Here is a 14516-nt window from a genome sequence, read left to right on the forward strand (position 1 = left end):
ATCTCAAACACATTCAAACTCCTCTCCTCCTCTCTTATGTTCCATGTTTCTGCCCCATACAGTGCTGTTGGCACAATCACTCCTTCATACAGTCTCCTCTTAGCATCCATTCCCAAATGTCAATTCCTCATTACACTTTTTAATCCACTAAGGCATTTACTAGCTTCTCTCAATCTACATCCTACCTCCACCTTCACTCCACCTTTTTTCCTTCCACATTTGCACCCAAGTATCTAAAACTATCCACTTCCTCCAGTCGCTCTCCCTTAATGCTCACTTCCAGTCTACTGCCACTTTCACCCCTTGTACATCTCATCACCTTACTTTTACCCACATTTATCTTCAGCTTTCTTCTATCACACACTCTCCCAAACTCTGTCACCAACTTCCTCAATCCCTCCTCCGATCCTGCCACAAGCGCAGTGTCGTCCGCAAACAACAGCTGGCTCACCTCCCACTTTTCTCCATTTTCTTTAACCATCTCCAATCCCTGACCCACTACCCTTGCATTTACCTCTCGTACTACCCCATCCATGTATAAGTTGAACAGCCAGGGCGACATAACGCATCCTTGACGAAGTCCCACCTTTACCTCGAACCACTCACTCTCTCCATTTCTTATCCTGACACAAGCTCTACTACTCTCATAAAAACTCTTGACAGCTCCTAGAAGCTTTCCTCCTATCCCGTATATCCGCAAAACCTCCCACAGTGCCTTTCTGTCTACCCTGTCGTAAGCCTTTTCCAGGTCCATAAAGGCCCAAAAAACATCCTTCCCCTTTCCGTTAGCTTTCTGACATATCTGTCTTACCACAAAAATCTGATCTACACAACCTCTACCCGTCCTAAATCCACACTGTTCCTCACCAATTACTCCCTCTGTTCCTCTCCTAATCCTCTCAATCAAGATCCTCCCATAAGCCTTCCCAACTACACTTAACAAGCTAATCCCTCTGAAACTACTACTTTAATACTTGTCCCCTTTTCCCTTGTAAAGTGGAACTATACAGGCACTCCTCCAGTCCTCCGGCACTCTACCCTCTCTCCAGCAAACATTAAATAACCTCACCAGCCAGTCCACCATCACTGTACCTCCTTTTTTTTAGACATTCTGCATGGCATCCATCCAGACCAGGTGCCTTACCTGCTTTCATCATCTTAATAACTGCCTTCACTTCATCCTTCCTTATTTCTCCTCCATCACGGTCATTTTCTTAGCACTTCCCACTGCAACTATCTTTCCCTCCCTATCCTCCTTCACATTTAGCCACTACCTAAAATACTCTGCCCATCTTCCTCTTACAGCTGTTTCTTATGTTATCATCTCTCCATCTGCACCTTTTTACCTTTTCGTATCTACTTGATTTGCCTCCTCTTCCTCTCTTAATTTCTTTCCAAAATATATTTTTATTACTGCCCAATTTTGTTCATATTCTTACCCCATTTCACATCTGCTCTTCTCTTTGCCTCCTTTACCTTGTGCTTTACTTCTCTTATCTTTTCTTTGTACCTCTCATATGACTCGCTCGTCCTAAGAACATAAGAACATAAGAACATAAGAAATAAAGGAGACTGCAAAAGACCTCAAGGCCTACACTAGGTAGCTCCGTATCCATCACCACCTGTCGTCCCCATCCATAAAGTTGTCTAATCGTTTTTTAAAACAACTGATAGTTTCAGCGCTTACTACGTGGTTACTAAGTTTATTCCATTCATCGACCACCCTATTTGTAAACCAATTCTTGCCTATTTCCTTCTTAAATCTAAATTTGTCCAGTTTATACCCATTACTGCGAGTCCTGCCCTGTTGTTTTATTATGATGACCTTGTTTGCATCACCCTTGTTATAGCCTTTGATCCACTTGAACACTTCTATTAGATCACCCCGCACTCTGCGTCTTTCCAGAGAGTGTAAGTTTAGGTGCCTAAGCCTCTCTTCGTAAGGCAAATTTCCGAGTCCTTGTATCATTTTGGTCATTCTTCTCTGTACTGATTCTAGTGAATTTATGTCCATTTTGTAGGACGGGGACCAAAACTGTACCGCATAGTCAAGGATGGGTCTAACTATCGCTAGATAGAGTTTAATAATTACCTCTTCACTTCTATTTGTTACCGTCCTAGCAATGAAGCCTAATGCTCTGTTAGCTTTATTCCTGGCGATAATGCACTGCTTCCTGGTTTTAAGGTCCGGACTCACCAGAACTCCCAAGTCCCTCTCGCACTCAGATTTTTCTAAAAACGTGTCATCTAAGTTGTATCTATTTTCGGGGTTGTGTAGCCCTACGTTTAACACGCTACACTTAGAGATATTGAAGTTTATTTGCCATTTCACCGACCATGTTAACAGTTTATTAAGATCATCCTGCAGAATCTGGGCGTCTTCTCCTGACCTAATTAGGCGTCCTATTTTAGTGTCGTCCGCAAACTTACTAACATCACTATTTAACCCATCGTCTAAGTCGTTTATATACATAATGAACAATAAGGGACCCAAAACCGAGCCCTGGGGGACCCCACTAGTAACATTGCCCCACCTAGATTTTATTCCATTTATGGTGACCCGCTGTTTTCTGTTACTAATCCAAGCTCTAATCCATTCTAACACTTTTCCTCCTATGCCATGGGCTTTGATTTTATTTAGTAGTCTCTGGTGTGGCACTTTGTCGAACGCTTTGCTAAAGTCAAGGTAAATAACATCGTAATTTTCATTGTTGTCTGACGCCTTATATACCTTAGTGTAAAAGGATAGAAGATTAGTCACGCATGACTTACCTTTGGAGAAACCATGCTGTGAATCACGAATTAAATTATGCCCTTCAATGTGTTCTCTGAGTCTATTTACTATTATTGATTCAAGCATTTTTCCTATAACCGATGTCAAACTGATTGGCCTGTAGTTGCATATGGTCGATCTATCTCCCTTCTTAAAAACAGGAACAACGTTTGCCTGCCTCCAAGCAGTTGGAACAGAACCAGTGTCTACCGATTTATTGAATATTTCAGTTAACTGGTCGCAGATTTCAAATTTACACTCTTTAAGCATTCTTGGAAAAATTTCGTCCGGACCCGGAGATTTTGTAGCTTTAAGTCTGTCAATCTGCTTGATAACTTCTTCTTTACTAATGCTGATATTAGTTAGGCTATTTTCTTCATCCCCTCTGAAAATCGGATCGCAGTCAGGTACTTTATCTAACCTCTCATTAGTAAACACCGATAGAAAATAATTGTTAAACTCCTCACTCATTTTTTCTTCCGATTCTATCATGACATTTTCGTCGTTTTTAATTGGTATATAGTGTATCTAGTGTAATGTATGTATATATATATATATATATATATATATATATATAGTGTATGCAACAAAATATAATATAGAATGATATAATACATTACAATATAATACAATGATATATGATATATTATAATATAATATCTCTATCTCTCTGTATACCAAGAGCTTTTCCCCCTTATAAGGGGGCTAGCCAAGTTAGAGGCACGTACCTACTTCCACCCATTCCTTGCCCTTCCACCACCCACTTGTCTCTCATCTTAGCTCCTCGTGGATGACGGGTCATCCCTGTATCCCGTCCATTGCCTGTATTATATTGTATTCTATTATGTACACTATTATACTATACTATTCTATATTTTTATAGAATATGATATAGTACAATACAATATAGTATATAATACAATATGATATTAGGAAGGTATGATGTAGTAGCACATTTGTAAAATGAAACGTTTTACCCACTGTCGGAGAATGAGATAAGATGGACAGAAAATTTGTATATTTCGACCACTATCTGTGGTCCTCCTCTACTGGGTCAAAAGTCTCACAATATATATACTATAGTTTAATATACATAGTATATTGTTATATGATATAGTATAGTATATGATGATATATAATAACATAAAGGTAATATGACAAAAATGTTATGCAATACAACATGAACTACACCCATATACTCGCAGTAAAAAATATGATGATATATAATAATATAAAGGTAATATAATAAAAAAGTGTAATCAACACACACACACACACACACACACACACACACACACACACACACACACACACACACACACACACACACACACACACACACACACACACACACACACACACACACACACACACACACACATACACACACACACACACACACACACACACACACACACATATATATATATATATATATATGTATGTGTATATATACACAGTATATATATATATATATATATATATATATATATATATATACGTATGTATACACACACACACAAACGTACGTACGCACACACACACACACACACGCACACAAACACACACACACACACACACACACACACACACACACACACACACACACACACACACACACACATATATGTATATATATATATATATATATATATATATACATATATATACATATACATATATATATATATATATATACGATATATATATGTATGTATATATATATATATATATACGTATATATACATATATGTATATATCGATATAAACAATTTATTTTATATCATTCATTATCAGTAATTACACATTGTAACAAAGATTTTGTTTGAGTGAGTTTTTTGGTTGTTTCTCTTTTATTAGGTCGTATGAATGAAGAAAAAGCATATCTTTCATGTCGCTAATCGTTATTAAGGAAATGACATCAAATTTTTGAAAATAACAAAAAATTGTGTATTTACATGAGAAAATTGCAGAAAAATATCTTTGAACGTTACTGAAACTATACAACAGCATTGAAACATACAGGGATTTGCTAATCAGAAGTACAATATAGCATACTACATATTCGATAAGACTGTTTATTGAAAATACACAGACTTTCTGCTCTTTCTTCGGTGAAGAGGCTGGCTTTCTCTGACCAAACCCCACACGTAGTCGTCCATCATACGCTCATTATAGTGTCCTTGGTAGCGCTTCTCAAATTCCATCACATCTTGGTGGAAGCCCTCGCCATGCTCTTCGGAGTAGTCTCCCACATTGAATTAAAAGAAATCCAAATGGGAATGCATCATGTCCAATTTCGGGGACATTCTACAATCCATCTCCTTGTAGGACTTGGGAAGATTGTCGACCAGTTCGCGGTAGTTTTCTTCCTTGTTGTTAGTCAAGAAGCCCTGAACTACCGCAACGAAGCTGCGCCAGGCACGTTTCTCCCGTGTCAACAACTTTCCCGAGAACTCCGGATCCTGCATTAGCATTTTAATTCGCGGCCCAACGAATACCCCTTGACTTTATTTCTGACCTACGACAACTTCGGAAATACCGTTTAAATGCTTGAAGGAGGCAGCGGACTCATGATCTAGTGCCTTCACAAATTGCTTTATGAGCCCCAGCTTTATGTGGAACAGTGACATCAAGATCTTCTCCTGCTCAACCAGCGGTTGCCACTTGACGTTCTTCTCGCTAATGACAAAGCCCGTTTCTTGATGGCCAGCTCTTCGTTTCATGATGTTTCGCTGTAGCTCGGCTATCCCAGTACCCCAGGAAAGAGGGATGTTATGTGAAGCCGCCTTGCAAACCTGTCAAAAAGCCTGCTTGAATAAATCATATATTTTTTTCAAAATAATTTCAAAATATTTTCTAAATAACATAATGATCAACAGTATGCTATGTTTTACTTCTGATTAGCATATCCCTTTATGTTTCAACGCTGTTGTATAGTTTCAGTAATGTTCAAAGACATTTTTCTGCAATTTTCTCGTGTAAATATACAATTTTTGGTTACCTTTCAAAAAGTCGGGGTCATTTCCTTAATAACGATTAGTGACATGAAAGATGTTTTTTCTTCATTCTTACGACCCAATAAAAGATAAACAACAACAAAAAATCACTCAACAAAAAAAATATTTTTGTTACACGGTGTTATATATCTATCATATATTATCATTAATTAAATACCTATTACTTATTGAAATACATATTTTGACAAAATAAGTGAAAGTGGTGATTTTATTCTAATGATCGACACTACCGAGACAACCAACTCTATCAATGAATAGTCGAAGCTCCATGGAAACTCTATCCCTCCGTTCGTGACGCCCCTACGGATCAGAATCACTTAACATTCTTATATTATTGACAACTAGTTCCTACAAAAAAAAAAAAAAAAATGGTCGGCACCAGAAGACTTTATTCAGCTGAGGGAGAGCTCCCGGTCAGCCGACCGACTTCCAATCCATTTTGCTTTCCATGCCGGTCGGCTGACCTCCATTCCAACTAGCTATGTCTTTTCCTTTTACCCGGTCGGCTGGCATCGTTCTTTTGTGCGTTCTCGGCCAGCCGACCTCATATGTTTCCATTCCGTAATTCTTTCCAGCTTACCCGGACGGCCAGCCTCGATTCTTTGTTCTTCTTCGGCCAGCCGTCCTCCCAACCTCTTCTGCTGTGCTATTCTACGTCCCCGGCCGACCGGTTTTCATTCCTTTGTTTCGCATTCTTTTTAACCGGTCGGCCTCCATTCCGAGTAGCTATATCTCTCTCTATTTCCCCGGTCGGCTGGCCTCTTTAATTTGCGATGTTCAGGCCAGCCGACCTCCTTAAAGATTACCCTCTATATATTCGTTTCCTTCAATCCAGGCCAACCGGCGATCTTGTCGTTTTGGTTCCTTGTTGCCGCCGGTCGGCCTCCTGTCCTTTCAGTCCAGCGCGGCTCCCCCAAGTCGAGGAGGACCCGGGGCGGAGCGAACGATTTGTCGCCGCACCGAGGAGGACATCAGAGATGGTCCAACTGCTCTCCGACCCGGAAATGGCGAGGATCCTTCTTGCGTTCTTTTGTGCTTCCTGTCGTCAGGCGATTTTATTCAGCTCAAGTCAAATCTGGAAGGTGTTTCTGGGGTTAAAACCCGTCTCCATTATGTGTGTGTGTGTGTGTGTGTGATTCAGCATGGTCTTGGATGACGTGTTGGACTCGTAATCGACAGCTATTTTTTCCCTCCCGGAAAAGAGCTTAGAGCTCATATATGACCGATCTATGGTGAATGCTGTGACCTTACACGCACACACACACACAATTTCCTGCCCACGAGAGTTGGAGTAACGACTCGCAGCGTAGTGATACTGAAATCATTTCAGCCCTGGCGGGATTCGAACCCAGACCGCCGTAGTGGCAGCCGGGAACTTTACTAACTGCACCACGAATTGTTTGTTTGTGTGTGTGTGTGTGTGTGTGTGTGTGTGTGTGTGTGTGTGTGTGTGTGTGTGTGTGTGTGTGTGTGTGTGTGTGTGTGTGTGTGTGTGTGTGTGTGTGTGTGTGTGTGTGTGTGTGTGTGTGTGTGTGTGTGTGTGTGTGTGTGTGTGTGTGTGTGTGTGTGTGCGTGTGTGTGTGTGTGTGTGTGTGTGTGTGTGTGTGTGTGTGTGTGTGTGTGTGTGTGTGTGTGTGAGTGTGTGTGTGTGTGTGTGCGTGTGTGTGTGTGTGTGTTCTGCCATCAGAAAATGTTTATTTTTTCTGGAATTAGATCGCGAGAATGCATTCCTGCAACATACCAAATGTATTTTTGGGAGTAAGATTTGTATTGTTATGTATTACTTGACTGAAGACTTGAGGTCCATCTCGTAGGAAAAACTCAAACAACTGACTTAATATGTGAGGTATTACCCGACTTATAAATATATGTAATATAACATAATGTAATATGATATAATATGATATATAATACAAAATAATAAAATGTCATATAATATGTGATATGATATACTGTATAATATACAGTATAACATAGGATATAATATTATTATTATGATATAACAATGTAATATGTAATACAATACTGTATAATCTAATAGAACATATAATATTAGTATATTATAATTTGATATGATATATGATATGCAATATACTGTACAGCAACATATAATACAAGATAATATAGTACATATGATATAGTATAATGTAATATAAAGTTGTGAAATATGTACTATAGTATGATAATTTATAAGATTTTATATAGTATTTTGTAATAAAATAAAAACTAATGCATTGCATTATAATGCACTATAATACGATTCAGAATAATATGACACATAATAGAAATTGATATGATATGATACAGTATTATGTAGTATAGAGTAACATAATATCATGCAATATAACATGATATACGATATATTATAATATATATATATATATATATATATATATATATGTATATATATATATATGTATATATATATACATATATATATATATATATATATAATATTTATGATATAATAATCTATCCCATAGTGTACATACATACATATACCAAGGCTTTTTCCCCCTTACAAGGGAGGTAGCCAAAAAGGAAAAGGCATAAAAATCATTCCCACCATTCCATCCTTGAATACACTCCACACCCCTCCACCCTCCCTCTCATCTTAGCACCTCCTGGATGACGGATCATCCCTGCACCTTGTCCACTACCCTGGGTCAGAGGCAGTGTCGGAAGACACAGCACATCCACAGCAAGGCCGCTTCATTAAATCGCCGACCCCCCCTCTCCATCCCCACCATGCATAAAAGGAGAAGACGGGAAGAAATCCCTTCGGGCTGCGTCAAATTTTGTTCACACATACTACCTCACACCCACCCGCCCGCCCATTCCACCTCATGCATCACAACATCATCCATATACAACCATTCTCCATTCACCCATGTCTTCTGTCCTCTCCCATCCTTCCTCAACAGACATTCCCCTCTTCCCCAAAGCCCCCTTCACCCCATCCATCTACCTCATCCTAGGACGTCCCTTCATATTCACTCTCTCCACATCTGTCTTCCATACCTCTTTTACTAGTCTTTCTTCACTCATTCTTTCCATGTGTCCAAACCATCCTAATACTCTTTCATCAACCCTATCTCCCAACCCCCTTTCCACCCCTGTTCTCCTCCTCACCTCCTCATTTCTCACTCTATCTAGCCTAGTAACTCCCACCATACTTCTCAGACACCTCATCTCAAACACATTCAAACTCCTTCTCTCTTCCTCTATTATGTTCCATGTTTCTGCCCCATACAGTGCTGTTGGCACAATCACTCCTTCATACAGTCCGCTCTTAGCATCCATTCCCAAATGTCTATTCCTCATTACACTTTTTAATAAACCAACTGCCTTCACTTCATCCTTCCTTATTTCTCCTCCATTTTCCTCACTCATCACGGTCATTATCTTAACATTTCCCACATCAGCTATCTTTCCCTCCCTATCCTCCTTCACATTTAGCAACTCCCTAAAATATTCTGCCCATCTTCCCCTTACCGCTTCTCTTCCATTATCATCTTTCCATCTGCACCTTTTACCTTTTCTTCTCTACTTGATTTGCCTCCTCTTCCTCTCTTAATTTCTTTCCAAAACATCTTTATATTACTTTCATTTTTTTGTCATACTCTTACCCCATTTCACATCTGCTCTCCTCTTTGCCTCCTTTACCTTTTGTTTTACTTCTCTTTTCTTTTCTTTGTACCTCTCATATGACTCCCTCGTCCTATTTTGTATATAGTGTAATGTATGTATATATATAGTGTATGCAACAAAATATAATATAGAATGATATAATACATTACAATATAATACAATGATATATGATATATTATAATATAATATCTCTATCTCTCTGTATACCAAGAGCTTTTCCCCCTTATAAGGGGGCTAGCCAAGTTAGAGGCCATACCTACCTACTTCCACCCATTCCTTTCCCTTCCACCACCCACTTGTCTCTCATCTTAGCTCCTCGTGGATGACGGGTCATCCCTGTATCCCGTCCATTGCCTGTATTATATTGTATTCTATTATGTACACTATTATACTATACTATTCTATATTTTTATAGAATATGATATAGTACAATACAATATAGTATATAATACAATATGATATTAGGAAGGTATGATGTAGTAGCACATTTGTAAAATGAAACGTTTTACCCACTGTCGGAGAATGAGATAAGATGAACAGAAAATTTGTATATTTCGACCACTATCTGTGGTCCTCCTCTACTGGGTCAAAAGTCTCACAAAATGATATACTATAGTTTAATATACCTAGTATATTGTTATATGATATAGTATAGTATATGATGATATCTAATAATATAAAGGTAATATGACAAAAACGTTATACAATATAACATGAACTACACCCATACACTCGCAGTAAAAAATATGATGATATATAATAATATAAAGGTAATATAATAAAAAAAAATTAATCAACACACACACACACACACACACACACACACACACAAACACACACATACACACACACACACACACAAACACACACACACACACACACACACACACACACACACACACACACACACACACACACACACACACACACACACACACACACACACACACACACACACACACACACACATATATATATATATATGTATATATATATATATATATATACATATATATATATACATATATATATACATATATACATATATATGTATATATATATACATATATATATACATATATATATATACATATATATATATATATATACGTATATATACATATATGTATATATCGATATGAACAATTTATTTTATATCATTCATTATCAGTAATTACATAATGTAACAAAGATTTTGTTTGATTGAGTTTTTTTATTGTTTCTCTTCTATTAGGTCGTAGGAATGAAGAAAAAACATGTCTTTCATGTCGCTAATCGTTATTAAGGAAATGACATCGATTTTTTGAAAAATAACAAAGAAATGTATATATACATGAGAAAATTGCAGAAAAATGTCATTGAACATTACTGAAACTATACAACAGCATTGAAACATACAGGGATATGCTAATCAGAAGTAAAATATAGCATACTACATATTCGATAAGACTGTTTATTGAAAACACACAGATTTTCTGCTCTTTCTTCGGTGAAGAGGCTGGGTTTCTCTGACCAAACCCCAGACGTAGTCGCCCATCATACGCTCATTATAGTGTCCTTGGTAGCGCTTCTCAAATTCCATCACATCTTGGTGGAAGCCCTCACCATGCTCTTCGGAGTAGTCTCCCACATTGAATTGAAAGAAACCCAAATGGGAATGCATCATGTCCAATTTCGGGGACATTCTGCAACCCATCTCCTTGTAGGACTTGGGAAGATTGTCGACCAGTTCGCGGTAGTTTTCTTCCTTGTTGTTAGCCAAGAAGCCCTGAACTACCGCAACGAAGCTGCGCCAGGCACGTTTCTCCCGTGTCAACAACTTTCCCGAGAACTCCGTGTCCTGCATTAGCTTTTTAATTTGCGGCCCAACGAATACCTCCTGTCTTTATGTTTGACCTCCGACAACTTCGGAAATACCGCTTCCAAATGCTTGAAGGAGGCAGCGGACTCATGATCTAGTGCCTTCACAAATTTATTTATGAGCCTCAGCTTGATGTGGAGGGGTGACATCAAGATCTTCTCCTGCTCAACCAGAGGTTGCCACTTGACGTTCTTCTCGCCAATGACAAAGTCCGTTCTTGATGGCCAGTCCCTCGTTTCATGATGTTTCTCTGTACCTCGGCTATCCCAGTACCACAGGGAACAGGGATGTTTTGTGAAGCCGCCTTGCAAACCTGTCAAAAAGCCTACTTGAATAAATCATCATTTTTTCAAAATAATTAAAAAAAAAAAAAATCAAATAACATAATGATCAACAGTATGCTATGTTTTACTTCTGATTAGCATATCCATGTATGTTTCAACGTTGTTGTATAGTTTCAGTAATGTTCAAAGACATTTGTCTGCAATTTTCTCGCGTAAATATATTTGTTTTTTCTCAAAAAATTGGTGTCTTTTCCTTAATAACGATTACCGACATAAAAGAAATGCTTTTTCGTCATTCTTACGACCTAATAAAAGTTAACAACCAAAAAAAATTACTCAAACAAAACAAAAATTGTTACACGGTGTTATATATCTATCATATATTATCAATGATTAGATACCTATTACTTATTGAAATACATATTTTGATAAAATAGGTAGAAGTGGTGATTTTATTCTAATGATCGACACTACCGAGACAACCAATTCCATCAATGAATTGTCGAAGCTCCATGGAAACTCTAACCCTCCGTTCGTGACGCCCCTACGGGCCAGAATCACTTAACATTCTTATATTATTGACAACTAGTCCCTACAAAAAAAAAAAAAAAAAAAAAAAAAAAAAAAAAAATTATCGACACCAGAAGACTTTATTCAGCTGAGGGTGAGCACCCGGTCAGCCGACCGGCTTCCAATCCATTTTGCTTTCCATGCCGGTCGGCTGACCTCCATTCCAACTAGCTATGTCTTTTCCTTTTACCCGGTCGGCTGGCATCGTTCTTTTGCGCGTTCTCGGCCAGCCGACCTCCATAAGTTTCCATTCCGTAATTCTTTCCAGCTTACCCGGACGGCCAGCCTCGATTCTTTGTTCTTCTTCGGCCAGCCGTCCTCCCATGCTCTTCTGCTCTGCTTTTCGACGTCCCCGGCCGACCGGTTTTCATTCCTTTGTTTGGCTTTCTTCTTAACCGGTCGGCCTCCTTTCCGAACACCTATATTTCTCTCTACAGTATTTCCCCGGTCGGCTGGCCTCGTTCCTTTGCGATGTTCAGGCCAGCCGACCTCCTCAAAGATTTCCCTCTATGTATTCGTTTCCTTCAATCCAGGCCGACCGGCGGATCTTGTCGCTGTGGTTCCTTGTTGCCGCCGGTCGGCCTCCTGTCCTTTCAGTCAAGCGCGGCTCCCCCAAGTCGAGGAGGACCCTGGAAGGAGCGAACGATTTGTCGCCGCACCGAGGAGAGACATCAGAGATGGTCCAACCTGCTCTCCGACCCGGAAACGGCGAGGATCCTTCTTGCGTCCTTTTGTGCTTCCTGTCGTCAGGCGATATTATTCAGCTCAAGTCAAGTCTCGAAAATGTTTCTTGGGTTAAAACCCGTCTCCATTATGTGTGTGTGTGTGTGTGTGATTCAGCATGGTCTTGGATGACGTGTTGGACTCGTAATCGACAGCTATTTTGTCCCTCCCGGAAAAGAGCTTAGAGCTCATATATGACCGATCTATGGTGAATGCTGTGACCTTACAAGCACACACACACACAATTTCCTGCCCACGAGATTTTGAGTAACGACTCGCAGCGCAGTGATACTGAAATCCTTTCAGCCCTGGCGGGATTCGAACCCAGACCGCCGTAGTGGCAGCCGGGAACTTTACTAACTTTACTGCACGTGTTTGTTTTTGTTTGTTTGTTTGTGTGTGTGTGTGTGTGTGTGTGTGTGTGTGTGTGTGTGTGTGTGTGTGTGTGTGTGTGTGTGTGTGTGTGTGTGTGTGTGTGTGTGTGTGTGTGTGTGTGTGTGTGTGTGTGTGTGTGTGTGTGTGTGTGTGTGTGTGTGTGTGTGTGTGTGTGTGTGTGTGTGTGTGTGTGTGCGTGTGTGTGTGTGTGTGCGCGCGCGCGCGTGTGTGTGTGTGTGTGTATTCACCTCGGATCTGCTGCAGTCTCTGTCGAGACAGCCAGACACCACCCTACGGCAGTGAGCTCAGAGCTCATTATTTGCCGATCTCTGGGTAGGTCTGAGACCACTCACACACCACACACCGGGACAGCAAGGTCACAACTCCTTGACTAACGTCCCGTACCTACTCACTGCTAGGTGAACAGGGGTTACACGTGAAAGGAGACAAACCCAACTTATCTCCGCCCGGCCGGGGAATCGCACCCCGGTTCTCTGGCTTGTGAGGCCAGTGCTTTACCAATCCGCCACCGAGTGTGTGTGTGTGTGTGTGTGTGTGTGTGTGTGTGTGTGTGTGTGTGTGTGTGTGTGTGTGTGTGTGTGTGTGTGTGTGTGTGTGTGTGTGTGTGTGTGTGTGTGTGTGTGTGTGTGTGTGTGTGTGTGTGTGTGTGTGTGTGTGTGTGTGTGTGTGCGTTCTGCCATCGGAATTTTTTTTTTTTTTTCTGGAAGTAGATCGCGAGAATGCATTCCTGCAACATACCAAGTATATTTTTGGGGGTAAGATTTGTAGCGTTCTGCATTACTTGATTGAAGACCTGAGGTCCATATCGTAGGAAAAACTCAAACAACTGACTTAATATGTGAGGTATTACCCGACTTATAAATATATATAATATAACATAATGTAATATGATATAATATGATATATAATATAATACAATATAGTATAATGTAATATGATATACTGTATAATATACAGTATAATATATGTTATAATATTAGTATTATGATATAACAATGTAATATGTAATACAATACTGTATAATTGAATATAGCATATAATATTAGTATATTATAATTTGATATAAAATATGATATGCAGTATACTGTACAGTAACATATAATACAAGTACATATGATATAGTACAATGTAATATAAAACTGTGAAATATGTACTATAGTATGATAATTTATAAGATTTTATATAGTATTTTGTAATAAAATAAAAACTAATGCATTGCATTAAACTGCACTATAATA

This window comes from Oratosquilla oratoria, chromosome 31 (genome assembly GCF_046742065.1).
Source record: "Oratosquilla oratoria isolate Oo_2021 chromosome 31, ASM4674206v1, whole genome shotgun sequence".
In the NCBI taxonomy this organism is placed as follows: Eukaryota; Metazoa; Arthropoda; class Malacostraca; order Stomatopoda; family Squillidae; genus Oratosquilla; species Oratosquilla oratoria.